We start from the raw sequence: 11,039 nt of genomic DNA on the forward strand, positions 1-11,039 counted from the left end.
ATTTGCAGAACCTACCTTCAATTCTTGTAGATTTTCTTCAATAGATGAATGCCCAATTTTATCTGGATCTTGGAGAGTAGGCTATCAAGAAGCCTACTCTCTTTTGGCAATTGAATAGTGACATGTCTGATTTTCTTGGCCACTATTTTGTATTTAGTTTTCAACCTATACTTCTTTTGCATATACTCCTTCTTTGAATTACAAAAGAAAATCATAAGTGTCAAGACAATTTACCTTAATCAACCTGAACTCAATCATTGGATTGTATAGCTACATCCAATTCCCCCATCGTGTCTACAAATGCATATTCTTCAAAAACATCTGAAACTACTTCACTTGGATCTAATACTTCACATTCTTGAAACATACCTTGGGCATTGCAAACATATTGCTTCACCCATTTGCACAAATCCTTAAATTTTCTATAAAGACCAAACCCTCTGAAGTAAAGCCTAACAATCCTAAAGAAAAAGTATCTCTGTAAACATCCACTAGCAGAGAGAGCTTCTCCTCCAAAGCATCATCATAGTTTTTCTTTACATTGGCACTTGGAAAAAATTCAAGAAAACCCTGTACTCTAAATTCTTCTATCAACTTTGTCAATGGATGATCTCTTAGGGTGTCTCTGTTCGTGGTATGATCAGCATAAACAGTAAAAAATGAACCACTTTCTTATCATCATAGCTTAGGGATGTTTGGGACAAGCAAGAATCAAGCGTGTAAGAGCACATTTGACACAATACCCAAATATCTCACATGTTTTGCCCGATGAGGACAATCCCTTGGCCAATGGTTGCCTTCACACTTGTAGCAGCATGGTCCTATTTGTTGCGTAGCTGGTGGTGCACTCGATGGTTGTTCCTTCTTGGTGAGAATGGTCTTTCTTGATTGGCTATGAACATCAAAGTGTTCTTGTCCATGGAATAATGATTTTGTGTGTTGTTGCACATATGCTGCTAGTTGAGTGTGGTTGACTACCACTCTACCATCATTCAAAATAGGTGGTTGCTACCCTAGCTCCCACCACAAGTGAATCCACAACAAAACGGAGTTTTTAGGATCCAATTTTGATCAAATAATCAAAGAAGTGATCAAGAGGATGAAATAAATCTATCAACAGACCCAGAACTTATAACAACCTGTAGCATCAACAAATGTACCACATCTATTTAAGTGGTGCGTGATTAAGCAAAAGTATACCAATCACAAGATGAATGAGTGTTTTTACAAGAGGAATTACGTAAGGAAAAGACCATATGGACCATTGGAGGTGCAACTTTTGCCACCACCGCCGAGGTACCAAACAGGCCCAAATAACACCCACAAGTGGGAGACAAGTCTCAACTAGTGTTGGGACAACAACCTCATTTACCCCACAAGAAACAAGCCATTGTTTAATACATGTAGCCTGTAGAAACACTTGCAAGTCAAAAATTTGATGCCACCAACTTCTTATTATGAGAAATCAGTGAGGCTTACAAAAGAGAACTTGAGAGTATTGCGTATGTCGATGAAGGTTATCATTCTTGGGTAAGTACAGAAGATCAAGATGCAGAGCCATCATAAATTGTGCAACAACAAAGAATCATTACATGATGAATAAAAAAACACTCATGTCATTAGGAGATTTCGGAGGTCTTTTGGAGGGCCTTTTGGAAGAGAGAGGAAAATAAGCTCCTCCAATGAGAGAAGAGCCTACGTTACGTAGAAAAATAGATTGATATTAACAAAAATATAAAAAGTGTCCCTCTCCTCATTTAATAATCTAGTGGTCCTTGAAGACGATCACTCTCTTTCATTTAATGCGAGCACCTTTTTCAGAAGGTAGATGCGGTGCATTTGATACGGCTTACGTCATCACTAGAATTCAAAAAGTTACAAAACTATCAACTAGTGGAAGATTTTGAAACTTTTGATACTGTCAATGCGTCCGGAACGTCCCAATATCCTAGAAATGAATGTCCAATTGCCTAGCTCCGACATCCAAAGAGGCAAAGAATGTCAAAAACCCCTAAAAGAACATTTTACTAACAGCGCGCGAGGGGGCATTCCAAAGTTTTGGAATGCCTCATCGCGCGCCGTTAGTAAAAAGGCCCTTTTTTCTTCTTTTAGAGAGCTTTTTGAGAGGAAAATGTCAAAAAATCTCTAAAAAGGCCTCCATCTATCACATAGGTTTTTTCTTCATCATCTTAGCCTTAGAGATCATAATTTCGGGTCTATAAGAGTGAGCACGCACACCCATTATTCTACAAAGTGCATTTTGATCACACACACACACACACACACAGACAAATATAACATACACACAAACACACAGAGACACACACAGACAGACAGACACACACACTCACAAACACACAGACACACAAATATAACATACACACACACACACACACACACAAAGAGCCTCTCTCTCTCTCTCTCTCTCTCTCTCTCTCTCTCTCTCTCTCTCTCTCTCTCTCTCTCTCTATACTATAGGCGCGCGTAGAGAGGCACAACCGGTGTGCATGTCTCTATGCATGCCTTTAGTACTGTGCATCCACCAGTGTATGTGTTTATGTGTGTATGTGTGAGTGTTATAGAGAGAGGAGGTAAGGCGGGGGAAAGAGAGAGAGAGAGAGAGAGAGTCTTTCTGTTACCTTATACTAACGGCGCGAGGAGGTGTTTTTTGAGGTCAAAACATAATCCACGCGCGCCGTTAGTAATGGGAGTCTCTCACTCTCTCTCTCTCTTTAAATATGCTAAGCTATAGAAAGGAGAGAGAGAGAGAGAGAGAGAGAGAGAGAGAGAGAGAGAGAGAGCATGGTGCAAAAGTGCAATAGAGAAACATAGGTAGGCTTTCTTGAAAGATAATTGTCCAAAAATCACTAAAAGGAGCTTTGTACTAACGGCGCGCAGAGGGGCATTCTAGCATTTTAGAATGCCTCCTCTCGCGCCTTAAGTAAAAAGCCCATTTTTTGGGGTTTTTTGACATTTTTTGCCTCTCCAGATGTCGAAATGAGACAAGTAGACATTCGTTTTTAGGGTTTTTTGGCGTTTCGGACACATTGGTGGTGTCAAAAGCCTCAAAATCTATCACTATTTGAAAGTTTGTGACTTTTTAACTTTCAGTGATGACGTAAGCTGCCTTGAATGCACCGCACCTGCCTCCTGAAAAAGACGCTCACATTAAAAAAAAAAGTGACCGTTTTCACGGACGATTGGGAATATAAATCTACTTTTTAAAGTGTCTGGCTGTCCTTTTGGATGTACTCACAAGGTGCAAGTACATTTTAAAAAAAGTTTTTAGAGAGAGAAATACAATTTCTTACAAGGCCCTCCAAATGACCTCCGAAATTTTCTAATGTCATAGAAAATCAGGATTATAAACTTAGAGGATATCCTCCTAGTACAAGACAATCACAAGAAAATATGAAAAACCTGCTTCAACAAAGAAAAACTCTAAGAAGCAAAGCAAGGTAAGAACTAAGGACACAACTAAAATGTCACTGTAGCATGACCAAAATTGAGGACAAGTAAGAATATCAAAAATTGAAGCAAACCTTGAAAGAGATTTGGAAGACTGAAATGAAGAGTGAAGATGGCTCGGACAAGAGCAATTTCAATACACCCTCTCGCTACAAAAAATACAAGATCCAAGATAGAAAGATCGTGGTTCAACAACCAGCGCAAGAACTTAAAAGAACCAGGGATATCTTACGATGGACCTGGGAAGACCAAGCGCATAGACTTATTTGAATCAAGTGTTACCGAGGCCAACATATATTGCCACCAACCTCACGAAAGAGGAAGAGCAGCTATTGATAGCTACACTCAAGGATTATAGAGATATTTTTTCATGGTCATACAAGCAACTTAAGGGTGTAGATCCAAGCATTTGTCAACATGCAATACCACTTAAGAGTGATGCAAAGCCTCACACACAATGTCCTTGTACATATAGTGAAACTTTTTCATAAAATATCAAAGAGGAGATAGATAAGCTTAAGGAAGCTAAGTTTATCTATGATATTGAGCACACAAATTGGGTGACACCAATTGTGGTAGTTCCTAAGAAAAACAACAAATTGCGTGTATGTGTGAATCTCAAACAGGTAAACGTCGTTACTGTTAGAGACAACTATCTCCTGTCAAATATTGACCATGCGATTGAGTGAGTTGCAAGCAAGAAAGCTTGTACAGCTTTGTTGATAGCTTTTCAGGATACAACCAGCTTGCTATTAAGCCAAAGGATCAACATAAGACAACCTTTGCTAGGAAATGGTACATCTTTGCTTATTGAGTAATGCCTCTTGGCTCGACAATGCACCTACCACATTCCAAAATCTGATGAGTCTTGCATTTAAAGAGTATCTAAGACAATACTTAAAACTTTATATGGATGACTTATGCATGTATTCTCGCCTAAGAACTAAGCACATAGAGCACTTGAAGAAGATCTTTGCGAAACATAGAACCTATCACAACTGCTTGAACCCAAAGAAATGTGTCTTCATGTGAAGACAAAGTAAAATTCTAGGGCACATTGTGTCCAGGAAAAAAATTTCCAACGATCTTGAGAAGATTGAAGTGATTGTAGCTCTACTAAGACCAACTAAAGATAGGGAGATACAAGCCTTCATGGGCCATTGCACATATTATAGAAGACTCATCTATATGTATACAATCATTGCCAAGCCTCTCTGCTCTCTTATCACAAAATTTAAGTGGACTGACAAATCTGAAGAAGAATTCCAATTATTGAAGCAGAGATTGAATTTTGGTCCAATTCTGCAACTTCTAGGCTGATTTACTAATTATCCCACTTAATTTTTTACTAATTTAAGTAGAAAAGTTAAGCAATAGTAGTTAGTAAAACTAATTCTCTATGTTATATGATATATTTATCACAAGGCTCTAACACTATAATCTAGCTCTAAAAATTATCTCACAACTTTTAAGGTGATTTACTAATTATCTTACTTAATTTTATGCTAAAATTATAGAGTTTAAGCAATAGTAAATAGCAAAATAAACTATGTAGTTAATATATATTCATCCAAGTTTTAATAGAGTAATATAGCTCTAAAAATTATCTCATCAACTTCTAAGTTAATTTAGTAATTGTCTTACTTAATTTTCTACTAAAATAAAAGATTCTAACCAATAATAATTAGCAAAATACTTATTTAATTAATATATATTTATCACAAGTTTTTAATAGTATAATATTGCATTAAAAATATTTCATCAAAGTTTAAGATATATTTCTAAATTTCCCATTAGTTATAAGCTGAACAATAGATAATTTCGACTTTAATAAATACCAAAATTATGTAGAAAATATTGATATAACTTCTATAGCTTCCTAACAGTGTGTAGAATCTTTGTAAATTAATGCATATTTATCTAAGATGATTTGGTATATTTCACTTAATTAAGGTCAAAATTACACAATTTCAATCCTTATATAGGTTAACTAATTTGATTATTGTTCATAATTAGAGATTTAGTATTCAATAGTTTAATATCATATAAGGAGATAATTATCAATATATACGGCCTTCAACCCTCAATGGCATAGAGAGAACCCTATGGCCTTGGGTCACTAAAATAAAACTACACATAGAATCTTTAGAAGGGCAGACAAGGTGTGGATACAAAGGACACCCTATGGCCATAATGCCATAGGGTCTCACATCAAAATAGAGGAAATCATATGGCCCCAGGGCACAATATGGCCATAAGGCCATAGGGTGTCACTTCATACTAGAGGCCATAGGATCTCATCTCATACTAGAGGGTAACCTATGGCCCTAGGGCACCCTATGGCCATAGGGTTTCACCTCATACTAAAGAGTAACATATGTCCCTAAGTCACCCTATGACCATAAGTCCATAGGGTGGTCTCACATCGTACTATAGGGTGACCAATGTCCCATCTGGCCATAGAGTTCCAATGTACAATCTCAAGGGTCATAGGGTTCCCTGTGTTCCTATTGAAGATCCTATGGCCCTAGGGCCATAGGATCACATGGTGCTCTATGTCCAAAAGGAACAATAGGGCCACAAGATCTCTAAAAGGAACAATATGGTTTCCTAGGGCCATATGACCACAAGTTTCCCTATGTCCCATCTGGAGATCTTGTGGCCCGAGGGTCATAGGGTGGCAATGTCAAAGGGTGCGCTATGTTCCATCCAGAGACCTTGTGGCCCAAGGGTGATAGGGTAGGAATGTACAATCACAAGGGCCATAGGGTTCCCTATGTTCCTTTTGGAGATCCTATGGCATTAGATCCATAGGATCTCCAAAAGGAACATAAGGAACCTAGGGCCATAGGATCAAAGGGTGCTATATGTCCCATCTTCAGAACTTGTGGCCCAAGGGCCATAGGTTAGGATTGTACAATCTCAAGGGCCATAGGGTTCTCTATGTTACTTCTAAAGATCCTATGGCCCTAGGGCCATAAGATCTCCAAAAGGAACATATGGCCCTACTGCCATAGGATCACAGGGTTTAGAGTGTCCCATCTACAGATCTTGTGGCCCAAGGGCCATAGGGTAAGAATGTACAATTCCAAGGTCCATAGGGTTTTGTATGTTCCTTTTAGAGATCCTATGGCCCTAGGGCCATAACATCTCCAAAAGGAACATAAGGAACCTAGAGCCATAGGATCAAAGGGTGCTCCATGTCCAATATAGAGACCTTGTGGCCTAAGGGCCATAGGGTGGGAATGTACAATCTCAAGGGCCATAGGATTCCATCTGTTCCTTTTGTAGATCCTATGGCACTAGGGCCATAGGATCTCCAAAAGAAACATAAGGAACCTAGGGCCATAGGATCAAAGGGTGCCATATGTCCCATCTACAGACCTTGTGGCCCAAGGGCCATAGGGTAGGTATAGGAATGTACAATCTTAAGGGCCATAGGGTTCCATATGTTTCTTTTGAAGATCCTATGGCCCTAGGCTCATAGGATCTCCAAAAGGAACATATGGCCCTAGGCCATAGGATCACAGGGTCCCTTGTGTATCATCTAGAGAGCTTATGGCCCAAGGGCCATAGCGTGGCACTGTACAATCTCAAAGGCCATAGAATTCTCTATGTTCCTTATGGGGATCGTACGGCACTAAGGCCATAGGATCTCCAAAAGGAACATAAGGAACCTAGGGCCATAGGAGCAAAGAATGCCCTATGTCCCATCTACAGACCTTGTAGCCCAAGGGCCATAGGGTGGGTATGTACAATCTCAAGGGCCATATGGTTCCCTATGTTTCTTTTGGAGATCCAATGGCCCTAGGGCCATAGGATCACCAAAACGAACATAAGGAACCTAGGGCTCTAGGATCAAATAATGCCCTATGTCCCATCTAGAGACCTTGTGGCCCAAGGGCCATAGGGTGGGAATATACAATCTCAAGGGCCATATGGTTCCCTATGTTCCTTTTGGAGATCCAATGGCCCTAGGGCCATAGGATCTCCAAAACAAACATAAGAAATCTATGGCCATAGGATCAAAGGGTGCCTTATGTCCCATCTAGAGACCTTGTGGCCCAAGGGCCATAGGGATGTAAGGTAAAATCTAAAGGGCCATATTGGTCCCTATGTTCCTTTTCGAGATCTTATGGCCCTAGGGCCATAGGATCACAGGGTGCCTTGTGTCCCATCTAGAGAGCTTATGGCCCAAGTGCCATAGGGTGACACTGTACAATCTCAACCACCATATGGTTTTCTATGTTTCTTATGGGGATCCTATAGCCCTAGGGTGATAGGATCTCCAAAAGGAACGTAAGGAACTTAGGTCCATAAGATCAAAGAATGCCCTATGTCCCATCTATAGACCTTGTGTCCCAAGGGCCATAGGATGGGAATGTACAATCTCAAGGGACATATGGTTCCCTATGTTCCTTTTGGAGATCCAATGGCCCTAGGCCCATAGGATCTCCAAAACAAACATAAGGAACCTATGGCCAGAGGATCAAAGGGTGCCTTACGTCCCATCTAGAGACCTTGTGGCCCAAGGGCCATAGGGGGGAAAGATACAATCTCAAGGGCGATATTGTTCTCTATGTTGCTTTTCGAGATCTTCTGGACCTAGGGCCATGGGATCAGAGGGTCTCTTGTGTCCCATCTAAAGAGATTATGGCATAGGGTGACACTGTACAATCTCAAGGGCCATATGGATCTCTATGTTATTTATGGGGATCCTATGGCCCTAGGGCCATAGGATCTCCAAAAGAACCTAGGTCCATAGGATCAAAGAATGCCCTATGTCCCACCTACAGACCTTGTGTCCCAAGGACCATAGGGTGAAAATGTACAATCTCAAGGGCCATATGGTTCCCTATGTTCCTTTTGGCGATCCAATGGCCCTAGGTTCCCAAGGGCCATAGGGTGGGAATGTACAATCTCAACGGCCTCTATGTTCCTTATGGGGATCCTATGGCCCTAGGGCCCACTACTACATTTGCCCCCCTATAGCGACGGCTACAGCGACGAATATTTGTCGCATTAGTGAGGAAAAAAGGCATCGTTGTAGCCGTCGCTACTGTACGTTGCGTAAACGAGGCATTTAACGAGGGCTATAGCGACGAGTTACCGTTGCATAAGCAACAGAAATAAGACGTTTACTTTTTGTCACATAAGCGGCGCGTGGCATAAGCGACGAGTGTCAAAATGCATTGTATAAGCGGCTCGTGGCATATGCGGCGAGATGCTTAAGCGACGAGTTGTTTTTTTTTTAAAAAAAAGACCGCATCAGCGATGCTTTGAACACGCAACGACTATATGACGTGCAGAGTTTCATAAGTGATCTCTCTCCGCTCCCTCTCTCTTTCTCTCACACACACAGTACATACAACAATCTAACTCTAATGCTCTCTCTCTCTCCCTCTCTCTCTCTCTATAGCTCTTCTACACACACATACAAACTCTAGCTCTCGAGTGGAACACACACACAGACAAACTCTAGCTCTCGAGTGGAACACACACACCCACAAACTCTAACTCTCTCTCGCACACCAGTGTTCTTGCAATTGTGATTGCTCTAGTTGCTCATACATTTGTTGGCATTTCGCATAGTAGTGCGGACGTTGATTGGACCGGTGCGTACGTAAGCGATATAAATTTACAATTTCGGCTTCAAGATGAATTATGGTAAATAGCTCTCTCTCTTTCTTTTTGCTAATTTTTTAAGTTAGAACTTTAAATTAAATAAAAAATAGACGATCATGTTTGTTTATTAAAATTATATATTAAAATAAAATAGCAGGCCCTCAAGCCAATATTAAATCTCAATCCCATGATTTCTGTCATGTAGCAAACGTTTCTATAAGTTCTAAATCGGCTCCCTTTGTTCAGTTAAGAAAAACGTTCTTGATGTATAACAGAAATAATTCTTGCGAACTTCTAAAATGATCCATTGGCCAGCCGCTTCAGAATCTCATGAGCCATATAGCTTGCCAAGATGCCTCGTTGGCACGTGGACAAGCTATGTGGACTCACGAGATCTCAAACAACTCGCAAATGGGCCATTTTCAAAGTTCAAACAAGCTGTATAACTTGTTCACATGCCTCATTGGCACGTGGGCTCCATGCGTTAAAGCTCGCTGATCGACTACTTTGGATAAAATTATATATTAAAATAAAATAGCAGGCCCTCAAGCCAATATTAAATCTCAATCCCATGATTTCTGTCATGTAGCAGACGTTTCTATAAGTTCTAAATCGGCTCCCTTTGTTCAGTTAAGAAAAATGTTCTTGATGTATAACAGAAATAATTCTTGCGAACTTCTAAAATGATCCATTGGCCAGCCGCTTTAGAATCTCATGAGCCATATAGCTTTCCAAGACGCCTCGTTGGCACGTGGACAAGCTATGTGGACTCACGAGATCTCAAAAGGCTCGCAAATGGGCCATTTTCAAAGTTCAAACAAGCTGTATAACTTGTTCACATGCCTCATTGGCACGTGGGCTCCATGCGTTAAAGTCCATGATAAAAAAAACGCTTGCGGACTACTTTGGATGGCAGACTACTTTGGAAACGGCTCATTGGCGAACCATTTAAGATTCTGTGAACCCACATAGATTTTTCGCGTGCCAAAGAGGCATGTGGCCGGGCAAGCTATAGGAATCACCGAGAGCTCAAATAGCTGACCAATGTATTGTTTCTGAGCGTTTTTTGCTCGAGGACTTTGAGAATGATCCATTTATCAACGAGTTGTTTGATCTCTTAGCGAGCCGTATAGCTTTCCCATATGCCTCATTGGTACATGGACATTCCATGTGGGCTCACAAGAGCTCCAACGACTCGCCGATGGACCGTTTCTAGAGTCCACAAAAAAAAAAAAAAACTTGTCCCTATTTCATACAACTCGGGACATGTGGGTTTAACATGAAAATAAAGAAAACTTGGTACATGTCGGTACTTGGTACATGTTGATACTTGGTACTTGGTACATGTCGGTACTTGGTACTTGGTCCTTGCTTTAATTTGGTTGTAGGTTCCATAATGAAACATCGTACTTTCAATTGGTACATGGTCCATGGTATTAATTGGTCAATGTAACTTTGTGGTACTGTAATAAATTAACATGAAAACAATAAAACCTCTTTAGTGTTAGATTTGGTATAAGGTACTTGGTACTTGGTACTTGATTTGGTACAAGATATGTAGAATCTGACACTTAGCGTAAAATCTGCTACCTTTACAAAAAATATGAAAATCAAAAGCTTGTTAACACTAGAGCCTGACATAGAAACCAAGAAAACTTGTTAGTGTTAGATTTGGCAGTTGATTTAGAGTTTGGTATGAGGTTCCATAATGAAACTTGATAGTTGTCATTGGTGCAAGGTACATGGTACATGGTACGTAACTTAAAACTTGGAGCGTATGATGCTTGGTACTTTGAAACGTCATAGTTCAAATCTTCATCTTAAAAAAAACATTGGAAGCCTTTTTAACAATGTGTAAACCGATCGGGCGAAAAGCCACAGGCGGTGACCCAAACCAGGACAACAACAACTGAACAAAAAGACTAACGTCCCTAGCGATATTTCTT

This window comes from Adiantum capillus-veneris, chromosome 14, assembly GCF_014529385.1.
Source record: "Adiantum capillus-veneris isolate H3 chromosome 14, ASM1452938v2, whole genome shotgun sequence".
NCBI classification, from domain to species: Eukaryota; Viridiplantae; Streptophyta; class Polypodiopsida; order Polypodiales; family Pteridaceae; genus Adiantum; species Adiantum capillus-veneris.